This window comes from Hemicordylus capensis, chromosome 2 (assembly GCF_027244095.1).
Source record: "Hemicordylus capensis ecotype Gifberg chromosome 2, rHemCap1.1.pri, whole genome shotgun sequence".
NCBI lineage: Eukaryota > Metazoa > Chordata > Lepidosauria > Squamata > Cordylidae > Hemicordylus > Hemicordylus capensis.
Window position 1 is genome coordinate 51,838,237 of NC_069658.1, and position 13,675 is coordinate 51,851,911.

General features: G+C 44.1%; 1 protein-coding gene across 4 annotated transcripts in view; it reads right to left on the reverse strand.

Moving 5' to 3' along the window:
- The window catches only part of OCLN (occludin), a 50,020-nt gene extending 46,772 nt beyond the window's left edge, over positions 1-3,248 (reverse strand). Inside the window, exons 1-2 of one of the 4 annotated variants that reach the window (XM_053301761.1) lie at positions 3,161-3,248; positions 2,795-2,940 (exon numbers count right to left, since the gene is read on the reverse strand). The gene's annotated coding sequence lies outside the window, so the exon portion shown is untranslated. Of the gene's footprint in view, positions 1-2,382; positions 2,466-2,794 lie in introns of those variants that run through there. The other 3 variants (XM_053301763.1, XM_053301764.1, XM_053301765.1) reach the window with 3 other exon arrangements.
- Positions 3,249-13,675: the final 10,427 nt, after the last annotated feature.

A 13,675-nucleotide genomic window follows, 5' to 3' on the forward strand; every position in this document is an offset into this window, starting at 1 on the left:
ACAACTTTTCACATTTGGTTTAACAGTGCCAAAATATCACTGAGTAGGAAGATACCTTATACCGAGTCAGATCATTGGTCCATCTAGTTCAGTATTGTCTGCATGGACTGGCAGTACGTCAACCAGTTATATGTTTTGGCAACTATTATATTAAGGCCACTTGCAAAAAGATCCATCATTTTTTGCCAATGGCAAAAAACAATCTCCTCCCCATTGAGCGAGGAGAGCTCATCTTGTGAGTCAGTGTCGACTCCTGGCAACCACAGAGCCTTGTGGTTGTCTTTGGTAGAATACAGGAGAGGTTTGCCATTGCCTCCTCCCGCACAGTCTGAGGTGATGCATTCCAGCATCTTCCTATATCGCTGTTGCCTGATATAGGTGTTTCCCATAGTCTGGGAAACATATCAGTGGGGATTCGAACTGGCAACCTCTAGCTTGCTAGTCATCTCTCCCCCCCTCCCCTCTCCCCCCCCCCCCCCCCCCGTAAGCATGAATTGCTCCCTTTGCAAAGCAAGGTCCACCCCAGTTTGCATTTGAATGGGAGACATTTGTGAGTTAAATATTCCCCTCAGGGGATGGACCCGCTCTTGGAAGAGCAAAAGGTTCCAAGTTCCCTCCCTGGCTTCTCCAAGATAGAGCTGAGAGAGATTCCTGCCTGCAACCTTGGTGAAGCCGCTGCCAGTCTGTGTGGACAATACCGAGCTAGATGGACCATTGGTCTGACTTGGTATAAGCCATCTTCCTATGTAGATGTAACTAAAATACATAGACTAATTACAGCCCTACATTCTGAACTAATTACCATCCCAAAACTTACCAGTTTGCTGGACATTCACACACAAGTAGAGCAAAAAATAATTCCCCTTTAGAACATATGTTCTTGCAAATAAAACACTCAAGTACAAAGGAAAAAGTAGGCGATACCACTGATACTGCTTGCAGTTTTAATCCATTCTACCAGGTTGCACTTAAACATACTTGTAAATTCTGTAGCTTATCTACACCTGTGGAACTAGTCCCTAAACATTTTAAAATATACCATGTTGTTTGTTTTTGATATACTTTACTTCTGGGCCAAGGGTCAAAATGGGAAAGTTCCTTCTACCACATTTTTCACAATATGCTGTGCTTTATAACATATCTATTTTCTTCCAACTCACTAGTGTGTTTCAACTTGCTGCTTAAATAGAGTCAATAGGCTTTACTATAAGTAATTTGTAATTGTCTTAAGACAGTATTCTTCATTGTAAGGGAAGGCAGCGACAGCCCTCCATCCACCCTAAGAGTGCCTTCCATCCTGCCTAATTGTTTATTGGGCCTGTGTGAAGCTTCGGCCAAAGGAGAATACTCCGCAAAAACCCCTCCCCAGAACCATGCCGAGGCAACCATTCTCACCATGCACTGCCCCCAGCATAAGGAGGCTCCTTTAAAGGAAACGGAGCCCTCGAACCCCTGCGCACAGTGTGCTGGGAAGTGTAGCCTTTCCCAGTGCTTTCCTCCAAGAGCTATAAGAAAGGGCTCTCTCTCTCTCTCTCTCTCTCTCTCTCTCTCTTAAAGGTTCTCCCAGAAGAAATGGCTCTCACATTGAAGGGGTTTTTGTCTGTCTGTTTGTTTGTTTGTTTTGCTGTGTTTTGTTTTTGCCAAAGTGGCCCTCACTTTAAAAATAATGAAGATCACTGCCTTAGGAAATGTGGGGCGGGGCAGGAGAAAAGTAACTTAATGCACTAAAGCAAAGTCCTTCATAAACTGTCCAGAGGACACCTTTCATTAAGATTATCCTCTTTCACGCTTGAGATAATACTGCATTACAGACAAACACAACAAAAATCTCATCACAGAATCAATTTTAGCAGTTACTAAACAATGAGTCAAGAAAGTGGTTATTCAATATGACCCAATGTAAACAGTTGTAGTCTTTTGCAAGTGGCACTGGGGTGTAAGCTTGTTAAAGGAATCTCACTCCTGAATGGGGGGGGGAGAGTGAGATTTTTAAGTTAAGAATGAAACTGTCAAGATATCAGAGTACTAAGAATTCTAATTATCTGCCAGATTCCACTGAAGAGAGTGAGCAGCCTTGCTGACAACCACACTCAGAGATCAGCATCCAGAAAGGAGAAAACTGCTCCTTAAAAGATAGGAGAGAACAGCTAGTAGAGAAAAAAAAACTCTACTTGAACTGGACTTAACCAGTTAAATGACTTTAAAACCACAGGAAGATGGACCAACACCAAAGACAATTTTTCCATATCAACCTGTTTACTTCAAGATATCATCAAGATATATCAGAGGACATTTGTGTAAGAAAGCTATTAACAAACATATATAGCGACAGATTAAGCATCAGACATGAGAAATAGAAATTTAACGAGAATAAGCTGCTACCGAGTTTAAGTGAAATGGGAAGGGGAGACCCAAACGGCGGCCTCTTTTCCTTCTTCCTCCCCTCCGCCTCGCAACCATGCAGAGCCAGTGGTCAATCACAGCCAACCTCAGATAAGAGGGGAAGCCTGAACAAACCAGTTTCCACCAGGCAAGGTTAGTGTTAACCACCTAAGCAACGGGACAGAAATGATTTACTCAAATACCAGCTCTAACCCAACAAGTGGCTTGAGGATCATAAAGAAGACCACCTCGCCTAGAAGAACTACGGCTAAACCGAGAAAGAGGACTAAGGAAGCCAATAGGAAGAATACCTTCTCTTCCCACCCTCTAGTTAAGATGTCCAACTAAAAACACACTTTTCTTAACAGTTTATAGAGACTAGAATTTCCCAAACCAGCTTCATCCAGCTTACCTTGGCTCACCAAACAACGCACCTGATGAGTTTCTCTCTCTCTCTTCTCGCTCCTAAAGAATTATCTCTCTCTTTCCTCCTCCCGCAGTCAAGGAGCCCACACACTCACCACACCCAAATACGGGGCATGCGCACTAGCTGCATACCTGGGAAGAAGGAGGGGAACGAGAGTGGAGTTAAGAGCTGAGCCAGCCTCTCCCTGCCTCTGCTCGAAACCAGCCCGAGCTTGGCGCGAACAAGCGAGCGCCTCTTTTCGGAAGCGCGCAACGGGAGGCACACTGAGGCGGCTGCTGCTGCTGCTCCATTGGCAGAGTGCCCAGCCCAAGCCGCGAGCGAGAGCTTGTGCGCGTGTGACCACCCATTCACCTGAAACTCGCCCGGAGGAAACAAACAGGTTGTTCCGGCAGTTTCTCCAGGGCGAGAGCGCGCCTTTAAAGTTACAAGGACTTGTTTGCAGGGAAGCAGCACGGGTGTCCCGCTGGGCCCTCGTCTCCTTGGTTCGATTCGACCAAAAAACAAAACGAAAACAGTCTCAAGAATCTCAACAACTGAAAGGCGCTGGGTGGGCCCTCAGCCTCTCCCCAACCCCAGGTTTCATATATGTCCTTACATTTTTAATGGCTTAATTTCTCGAGTAGGCTTATTAAATATCTTAATGTTTGTTTCAGCAAAATCATTTTTTCAGTAATAGCTCGATTCTAAACACTTCGTTTGGAAGGAAGCAAGCAGGATTCAAAGGGGAGCACCCACAACGTAACCCTTCCACAGTCACACACAAAAGCAGTGTTCGGCTCTACAGTACGTGAAGCCAGAAATACCCTTACCCCTGGACTTCCGGGCCAAAGTCCAGAGCCTCCACACCCCCTGGGGACCCCGAAATCCTTTTTAGTCTGTCCCGGGTGGTGTGGTCACATTAAACATTAGTGTGGGTGGATGGGTGGGGGCCTCCAAAAGCCCTTAGGTCCAGGCTCCAAAATTAACTAGGTGCACCTCTGCATGAAGCCATAACCATCTCTGAGCATGGGCAAGGTGTCTTTTCATCACCACACAGCCTAGGGTTGCCTCTGAAAGTGCCCATCAGGTGTTTTGTTGAATATATCAGCTGACATACAGATTAAGTTACTCATGAGTAGTCCAATTCAAGTTAATGGGACAAGCTAGTCATAAGGAGATTTGACATTTTGTTGCCCATTTGCCCACTTGGGAGAGATCCTTTTGGAGTTCCGAATCTGTTTAGTATTTCATTACCTTGAATAGTTTTGTATTATCTGCAAATCTGGCTACCTCGCTGCTTAGCCCAGCTTCTAGATCATTCTTAACTTGTCCCATTACTTTCAGTAGAACTAATCTGAGTAATTTAATCTAAATGTCAACCATTATTTATTATGACCCACATCTTTTTAATGTTAAACATAAGAACAGCCCTTCTTGATCAGGCTCAAGGCCCATCTAGTCCAGCATCCTGTTTCACACAGTGGCCCACCAGATGCCACTGGAAGCCACAAGCAGGAGCTGAGGGCATGCCCTCTCTCCTGCTGTTACTCCCCTGCAACTGGTACTCAGAGGCATCCTGCCTTTGAGGCTGGAGGCGGCCTATAGCCCTCAGACTAGTAGCCATTGATAGACCTGTCCTCCATAAATTTATCTAAACCCTTCTTAAAGCCATCCAGTCTGGTGGCTGACACCACATCTTGTGGCAGAGAATTCCATAGGTTAATTATGCACTGTGTGAAAAAGTACTTTCTTTTGTCGGTCCTAAATTTCTTGGCAATCAATTTAATGGGATGACCTCTCATTCTAGTGTTATGTGAGAGGGAGAAAAATTTCTCTCTCTACACCATGCATGATTTTATAGACCTCTATCATGTCTCCCCTTAGTCATCTCTTTTCTAAACAAAAAAGCCCCAGGTATTGTAGCCTTGCCTCATAAGGAAGGTGCTATAGGCCTCTGGCCTGATAAACTTGGTTGCCCAATTCTGCACCTCCTCCAGTTCTATAATTTCCTTTTTGAGGTGTGGTGAACAGAACTGTACGCAGTACTCCAAATATGGCCACACCATAGATTTGTATAAGGGCATTATAATATTAGCAGTTTTACTTTTTTCAGTCCCCTTCCAAGATGGAATTGGTCCTTTTCACAGCTGCTGCACATTGAATCAACACTTTCAACAAGCTATCCACAAAGACCCTGAGATCCCTCTTCCCATCGGTGCATATGTGAAATTGGTTTGTTTTTTTTTTTGCCCCTATATGCATCACTGTACACTTGCTAACACTGAACTGCATTTGCCCTTTTGTTGCCCACTCCCCCAGTTTGGAGGCATCCTTTTGGAGCTCCATACAATCTGTTTTGGATTTCACTACCCTAAATAGTTTGGTATCATCTGAAAATTTGGCCACCTCATTGCTTACCTCAACTTTTAAATAATTTATGAATAAATTAAAACACATTGGTCTCAGTACAGATCCCTGGGGGACCCGACTTCTTATTCTCCTCCATTTAGAGAACTGTCCATTTATACCAACCTCCTGTTTCCCGTCCTTCAACCTTACCAGTCCAAACATGAACCTGTCCCCTTATCCCATGACTGATAAGTTTTCTCAAGAGTCTTTGATGATAAATTTTCTGAAATTGAACTTTGTTCCATTAGCCAAGGGTTGTGTGGGTCTGACTAGGATAGAGAGGCGGTTCAAATCCTCAGGTAGGCTTAAAGCTTGCTACCTGTGGCCGTTTCCAGTCACCATTCCTTCAGCTTAACCTAACTGGGTAGTGTCTGGTAGGGTTGTTGTGAGGATCAAAGAGAGGGAAAGAAGGGAATCATAGATGCCACCCTGAGCTCCTTAGAGAAGGGATGAGAAAACACCCAAAGAGCAAATAAACGACTCCCCACAAACAGATGTGGAGTCATTCCACATACAATGAAATCCACAAGCCACACCCCCTGTTCTAGACAATTCATGGCCCCTCCACCTAATGGCGCAGCGGGGAAATGACTTGATTAGAAAGCGGGGATTCGAACCAAGGTTGCTGGTTTGAATCCCCGCTGGTATGTTTCCATACCAGCGGGGATTCAAACTGGCAACCTTGGTTCGAATCCCCGCTTTCTAATCAAGTCATTTCCCCACTGCGCCATTAGGTGGAGCATCATCTTCTTTCCCTCTCTTTGATCCTCACAACAACCCTACCAGACACTACCCAGTTAGGTTAAGCTGAAGGAATGGTTTCCCAGACTATGGGAAACACCTATATCAGGCAGCAGTGATATAGGAAGATGCTGAAAGGCATCATCTCATACTGCGTGGGAGGAGGCAATGGAAAACCAGTTGGCTCAGTACAGGGGCAGGATACAGAATCACCACGCACTTAAAAGCTGCTGCTTTTCTTATCCCTGTGGCAGCTGCCCTCTGCTCGACTTACCTGACACACATACCATGACTAGAAGGTGTTTTTTTGCATGCTACCATTCTTGCGGCAAAAATTATGTGTTTTTTAAATTAATTCAGCAGGGGGGAAATGGTAGGTATTTTTTATCAAAATGTTTACATTAATTGATTATTTACAAATCAGTTGACACAACGACGGTGTCAGACCTGGGAGCAATAAGTGTGTGAGAAAAGACGGGAGGTAGTTTTTAATGAAATACACAAACCACACCTCCATTTTTAGGCAAATCGTGGGCCCTCTATCATATTCTGAAAACAATAGCGAAGAGCAGGGTGTGCTGCAAAGCAGGGAGTTGGCTTCCCTGTAATTTGAGCACTGCCTCACCACCATAGATTCTATATAGAGTTCAAATCTCTGCTCAGCTACAGGTATGAAAGAAGGGGCCTTTGATAAGCCTCTCTTCCTCAGTTTCCCAGCAAAGATAAAGTTGTGCCATAGAGTCAATGTCGATTCTTGGTGACCACAGAGCCATGTGGTTTTCTTTGGTAGAATACAGGAGGGGTTTACCATTGCCATCTCCCCTGCAGTATGAGATGATGCCTTTCAGCATCTTCCTATCGCTGCTGCCCAATAGTGAGTGGAAATACCACTTACTTGCCTGTATTGGTGTCACAGAAGGCTGACAGGGATTGCTACAGAATCAGTTTGCATTTGGTGAGCTTCCAATATTATACTAGGCACCCATGGGTGTAGAAGATAAAATATGGAATTGGGGACATCATGGAATAATTCTGACAAGATAATTCATGACTTCAATTTGAGAGGAAGATTAAATAAGATCAAGGTGAGGAAGTGCATGGGTATCATAACTCTTTATCACCTCTAAACACTAGATAATAACCAGTTAGGAAATATCCCATCTGCCAGTGGAATGTGTTACATATCCAAAAAACTCTAATATTTACCGGGGTGTGTGTGAACACACAGTGCTCAAAGTATTCTGATTAGCAATCCAAACAAACAGTGGATTCAAGGATAGATGTTATATATGGTAAATCTAGAATGTATTAAAAAAATAGCTAATAATTCAATATAGGTAAGTGTGCTTCATGCTTCTCTTAAATCTGAAGTTGTGAGCCAAGTAGTTCTTACGAAGCAAGTAGCTTCACAGCACATTGTATCTTCTTCTTTTAATACAGAATATAACAAGAACCAATATTATAACTGTGGGGCTCCATGCAGGAGTATAACACATAGGCCCCAAACTCAAGGACTTACTTCCAGATCTTAGTTCTATATCAGATTATGCCATCAGTATCTTTTTCAGTCCAGAAAGTATTCTCCAACATAAGCATTATGTTGAAAAATAATGTCAAGTGATAATTCTTCCACAAAATCAGAAGAATCAAATCCTCTAATTAGTGCTTGACACTCAGTTATTGCAATATCCAACTGCTTTCATGAAACTGTCATCACAGATATTTTCTAATTTCTAATGCCTGACATGACCTCTGACATAGAAGAATGTCTGAAAAGGCATGCTGCCTGTTTCATACACCTAGTTCTTATATTAACATTCTAAGAAATCACATCAGCTCAGCAAATAAGAGCCTGAAGCTGAATTAATACTGCAAAAAAACAAACAGTCCTTGGTACATACAGTATAGGCTTTACGTGTAACTATTGGTCAAACTAAATTTTTTAAGGTGTGGCATTTTCAATTTCTCATGTTTTAAAGATCACACATGTACATTTCTTATTATTTCCTTAAGACTAACTAGCTTTGCAGAGCCTTATGCACATGTTTAACTCTCTTTAACAGCAGCTTCAGTATATATGGAACAGTATATAGGAATTAACAGGATCACACTTTCAACAGTGATTTAAATCAAAAGTTTTTGGAAGACATAGGATGCAGTCTCATGCTTTAAAAAGCTAATCTGGAACAGTAGATAGTTTAGTATAAGTTCCCTGCACCAATATGTACTGAGATACTCCAGTATCTCCAAAGTTATACTAGAGCAATGTTACTCCAGTGAATTTAGAATAGCTACTAACGTCTTTATGGGTGCTAAATTATACAAGAAGCCTTACTACATCAGTTGCACTCGTTGCCATCTTGTTTCTGGGAGCAATAAAAGGTGTTTGTGCAATTACGTTTAAAGCCCTCAATGACTTGGGACTGGGGTACCTTAATGCTTCCTCCCCCCACAGGTGTGTGCACTCCCATAAGACCCTGTAGGGATGCTTGTGCCATCACCTGCCAATGTTGCAGTGGGTTGGTGGTGACATGGCAGACAGAGGGAATTCTTTGTGGTGGCCTTCACTCTGTGGAACTCCCTGCTATGTAAAGTAGAATTGGCTTCCTATCTGTTGTGGTGGTTGTAGTTGTAGTTGTGGTGGTTGTGGTTGTTTTCAGCATGTCTTCTCCAACCACCATTGACTAGATTTCTCTTTGATCTTAAAGTAATCTGGTTTTAATGCTTTTCCTTGTTATTGTGTGGTGGGTCCCCCGCCCACCCCGGCCTGGGCAATGCTTGATTGTTCTTATTTTATGGTTGTTTTTAATTTTTGTGCTGTAATCCATCTCAGATCCCTTCTGGAGGCAGGGTATACATTTTTAAAACAAACAAATATCCCCAGTCAAACATGGCCCCCATATAAAGATAGCTATATTCACATGCATTCCTACCCTTACATTTCCACAACCTGCCAGGAGAATTCTTTCATGAATATTTAAAGTCACACCTAATAAACTGAATTAGTGGCTTACATACAGTGCAGTGAGCCACCTATCTAAGCAACAAGTGAGTGTGCTGCTTCCGCGCCCCTTTAAACTCCACTGGTGTGGCTTGAGAAGGCAGGAAATCCCCATGGCTACTAAGGAGGACATCCTTACACTCCTGCTGCTACTTCCATTACTCCCAATGAAAATAGTAGTGTGAGTGTGAGAATGCACTCCTTAGTTTTTAATTGTTATTAAAAGAGCCTCCTTGCCTTCGCAAGTTGCACCAGTGGGATTAAAAAGATAATGGAAACAGAGATTGATTTGTTTTGTACTAGGGAATCAATCAATACACTTCTGTCTGTTTTAGACTAAAATTGGGTAGTCATGCTGTGACTCAACTCAAGAATTTTGTCCTCTAATATTGGATAAGGGATTACTCAACTACTACCCTGACCTGCAATACATGCCAAAAGATTACCTGTTTAAAATGTTTTACAAACTCCCATTGGCTTATGAATGAGCAGTCTTCCTACACAAATGCGTAACAGTTGTGTACATTCAGCAATTACATTGCTCTTTCATCGGTCTCATGATATGTTTAAAAACAAGCAATTAAAAAAGATGATGCATCCTAGTGATTGTGCATGGATTGGATCACTCTTTTTCACTGTACCCCAGGGTCTTCTCCTTCTTTTTCTCATAATCTTTTGAATCATGACAATTTCCCTGACATCCTTCACCAAAATAATTACCTTAAAAAAGCATGTAAGTGAGCTGCTAAACCAATATTCGTATTTGGCAGATGTGGAACCCAAACAAAATTACTTGCTGCTGCAGGATACAAACCTCAAGCATTCACAACAAGCGGTGGAATTAGAAATGAAATAATACTGAAATAAGCAGGAATGGTTAGGAAATAATTTCTAAATATCTGAAGCTTCTCAACTTTAAAAGCAGCAAAGGATCAGTCCCCTAAACAGATACTGCTCATATTATATGAATGAAAGGCAGCACATTAAATACTTCCTTGCATAACAAACAATTAACATTATGAAATCATGGCCCCAATTATTGAGCAGAATCTAAAGGGCTATTTTAGAATTACCAAAGAACTCCACATGTCCAGTGGAATCTTTGACTGTTTTTCTTTGATTACTACTAGACCCCACCATTCAAAACTGATTTTGAAACTCTGCAGTGTTTTTAAAGCTTTTAAAACATTTTATTTAGAACACATTTCTACCTTTCTTTTCATCCCCAAGGGCCCCGCTTTGCCTGTAGGGGAAGAATGGCAGTTCAATCCCCAAGTAGGAAAGCAAAACCAGTTTGGTGAGAAAGCAGCAAAGCAAGAAGTCTTGAGACAGTTCTTTAGTATTGAAGAACTACAAAGATTTATTTAAAGTCAAGGTTACAAACAAATGTGAAAAAGCCTGCAGCTTAATTTCAGCTAAAACAAACAGCCATCTCCTGACAAACCTGTGTCAAAGCAGTTCACATTATTTAAAATAAAAAACACGAAGATTAAAACAAAATAGTTAAAAGCAATATAAACATTAGTTTCAAAATAATTAGAATCTCCTATACCTTATTTAGCTGTATGTACAGGTGAAACTCGGAAAATTAGAATATCGTGCAAAAGTCCATTAATTTCAGTAATGCAAATTAAAAGGTGAAACTGATATATGAGACAGACGCATTACATGCAAAGTGAGATAAGTCAAGCGTTAATTTGTTATAATTGTGATGATCATGGTGTACAGCTCATGAAAACCCCAAATCCACAATCCCAGAAAATTAGAATATTACATGGAACCAAGAAGACAAGGATTGTAGAATAGAACAATATCGGACCTCCGAAAAGTATACAGTGTACTGTGCTTGATTGGCCAGCAAACTCGCCTGACCTGACCCCATAGAGGATCTATGGGGCATTGCCAAGAGAAGGATGAGAGACATGAGACCAAACAATGCAGAAGAGCTGAAGGCCGCTAATGAAGCATCCTGGTCTTCCATAACACCTCAGCAGTGCCACAGGCTGATAGCATCCATGCCACGCCGCATTGAGGCAGTAATTGCTGCAAAAGGGGCCCAAACCAAGTACTGAATACATATGCATGCTTATACTTTTCAGAGGTCCGATATTGTTCTATTCTACAATCCTTGTCTTCTTGGTTCCATGTAATATTCTAATTTTCTGGGATTGTGGATTTGGGGTTTTCATGAGCTGTACGCCATGATCATCACAATTATAACAAATTAAGGCTTGACTTATCTCGCTTTGCATGTAATGCGTCTGTCTCATATATCAGTTTCACCTTTTAATTTGCGTTACTGAAATTAATGGACTTTTGCACGATATTCTAATTTTCCGAGTTTCACCTGTATTTTTCCTGCAGACAGATAAACAAATCAATTCAATATTTCTAAACAACACTATCAGTTTTCTGAAATAACTGTTATGAAGTCATGAGGTGATAGAGTTTGCAATATATCTTTACTATTAATAATAGTTAACATTGTATGCAATTTTTGAGTGTTTAAAAAGTTTCATACGTAATGGGGCCATTCACACGACCTACAGAGCGAGCGGGCAGGGGGAGGCTTCGCAAACCTTGCCTTCCTACCCAGCAGAGGTACATCTAGGTAATTTTGGAGCCTGGACCTAAAGGTCTTTGGAGGGCCCCCCCTGCAAATTCAGCATCATCATGCTCAGCCAGGTGACCACACCACCTGAGACAGACTAAAGAGGATTTGGGGGGGCCCTAGGGGCTGTGGAGGCCCTGGACTTTGGCCATGGGTCCATGGTAAGTGTGCCTCTGCGCCCCTGACAATTATGCTGTGCTTGGTGGGAGTGCGCAGCACGCTTCCACATAGTTAGTGCTGCTCTGTGCAACGTGGATCACTCTGAAGCTAGGATTGATTGTCCCAGCCTCCGGGTATCCCACAGTGCACCATGCACTGAGTGCAGTACAAGGGGGGGTTTCCCCAGGGATCAGACGTTCTAGGCCCTCATCTCTGTGTCAGCATGAGCTGCAAGCAGCCCACACTGACACACAATCTTGGCAGCTGGGTTAAGGGTGTGCTTGCATCCTAAGCCAGGTTTCGGCACTGGGTTTGGCACTGTGGCATCACCGTCAGCCACGTGCCGAAGCCTTGTCCTGGCTGCTTGTGAGAACAGCCTCAGTATCTTGATCCAAAGCCCATACAACAACACTGTAAGGCATGGAAGAATTATCGCCATATTGCAGGTGAGGCTGAGAGATTGCCTAAGGCAACCTAATGAGTTCAGAGTAGAGAAAAAGTTCAAACCAGAGAAGTCCTGATTCATACCTCACTCTCTTAGTCACTACACCATACCAGTCCTCTAGCTCACAGTTTCTCAACCACCGGTCCCTGGACTGCTGCCGGTCCCCGAAGGGTTGAGTGCCCGTCCCTGGCTGGGAGTCAACCCCCCCCCCCACAACTGCAATCAAGGCACTCACTTCCTCAATTTTGCACATGGCACGGAAGAGGAAGAGTATCACGGAGGTGTGGGACCCTTCTTGTGCCTTGCCTCCACCTGCTACTGAGATCTTCCTACAGCTATCTTATTCCCTATCTTTACAGCTTCAAACTGTATGCAGCATGGGGGCATCAAGGAAAAGGTATGGCATTGGGTGCCACTTGAAGGGCTGCTGGTTCTTGCATGCTCATTGTTTGCAGCCAAAGGTTGATTGATTGAAACCCAGCTGCCTGTTGCGGCCAAGGCGTCTTGAGAGGGAACGCTGTTTCCCTCTTGCATCGGTGGGGTGTTGTGGTCCCTCGGTGCCCTGTAGCCCCCTGGTCTGTACTGCTGGTGGAAGACGGCGGTCCCCTTTGTGACCTCGCCAGGGGGTGGAACCTCTGGCCGGGATCATGCCGCAGTGAGGGCTAAGTGGTGGAGGGAGGGAGGAGGGCCGCCTTGGCTCGGGCTTTGCAGAAAGGGAGTGCAGGTGGACCTTCCTCAGGGGAGAAGGAGCAAGCACGCGTACCAAGGAGGGCTAAGTGGAGGAGGGAGGCGGTGTGGTACGGGGAAGAGGCAAGATACCATTTTGTGCGTTCATGCAAAAGGGTCATTGGATGAATGGCACTGGAATGAAGTGATCCTGGGTATTTGATGCCCAGCACGGTTCGTGTCTGATCCAAACCAATTTAAAACCAGCTGCCTGTTGTGGCCAATGCACCTTGAGAGGAAACGCTGTTTCCCTCTTGCATTGGTGGGGTGTTGTGGTCCCTCGGCCCCCTATAACCCCCTGGTCTGCACCGCCGGTGGAAGACAGCAGTCCCCTTTATGACCTCGCCGGGTGTGGGGGACAACCTCTGGCCGGGATCATGCCGCGGTGAGGGCTAAGCAGAAGAGGGAGGGAGGGAGGAGGACTGCCTTGGCTCACCTCGCAGGTATGCACGGGCAGCATGTGGGACCATGTGAGCTGCGTGGCCCCAAAGGCAGGCTGGTGTGATTGGCACATGTAGGGGAGTTGGGAGGGGGGCACAGAAGCGCGTGTTGTGAGAGAGAGGGTGGGGCAACACCTGCTACACTCTGGTGCGCAAGCACAGTGGCGGCAGCTCTTGGACCCAGGCAACCTACCGAGCGCAGTCCGGTGTACCATTGCCTCACCCACCCTGAACAGTGCCTTATCTCTCCAGCGAGGAAGATGAGGCATCCACCACTACAATGCCCCACGCCATCCTCCATCTCAGAATCACCCTCTTCCCTTTAATGCCAGGTCCCCACCGCTCTTCTTCACAT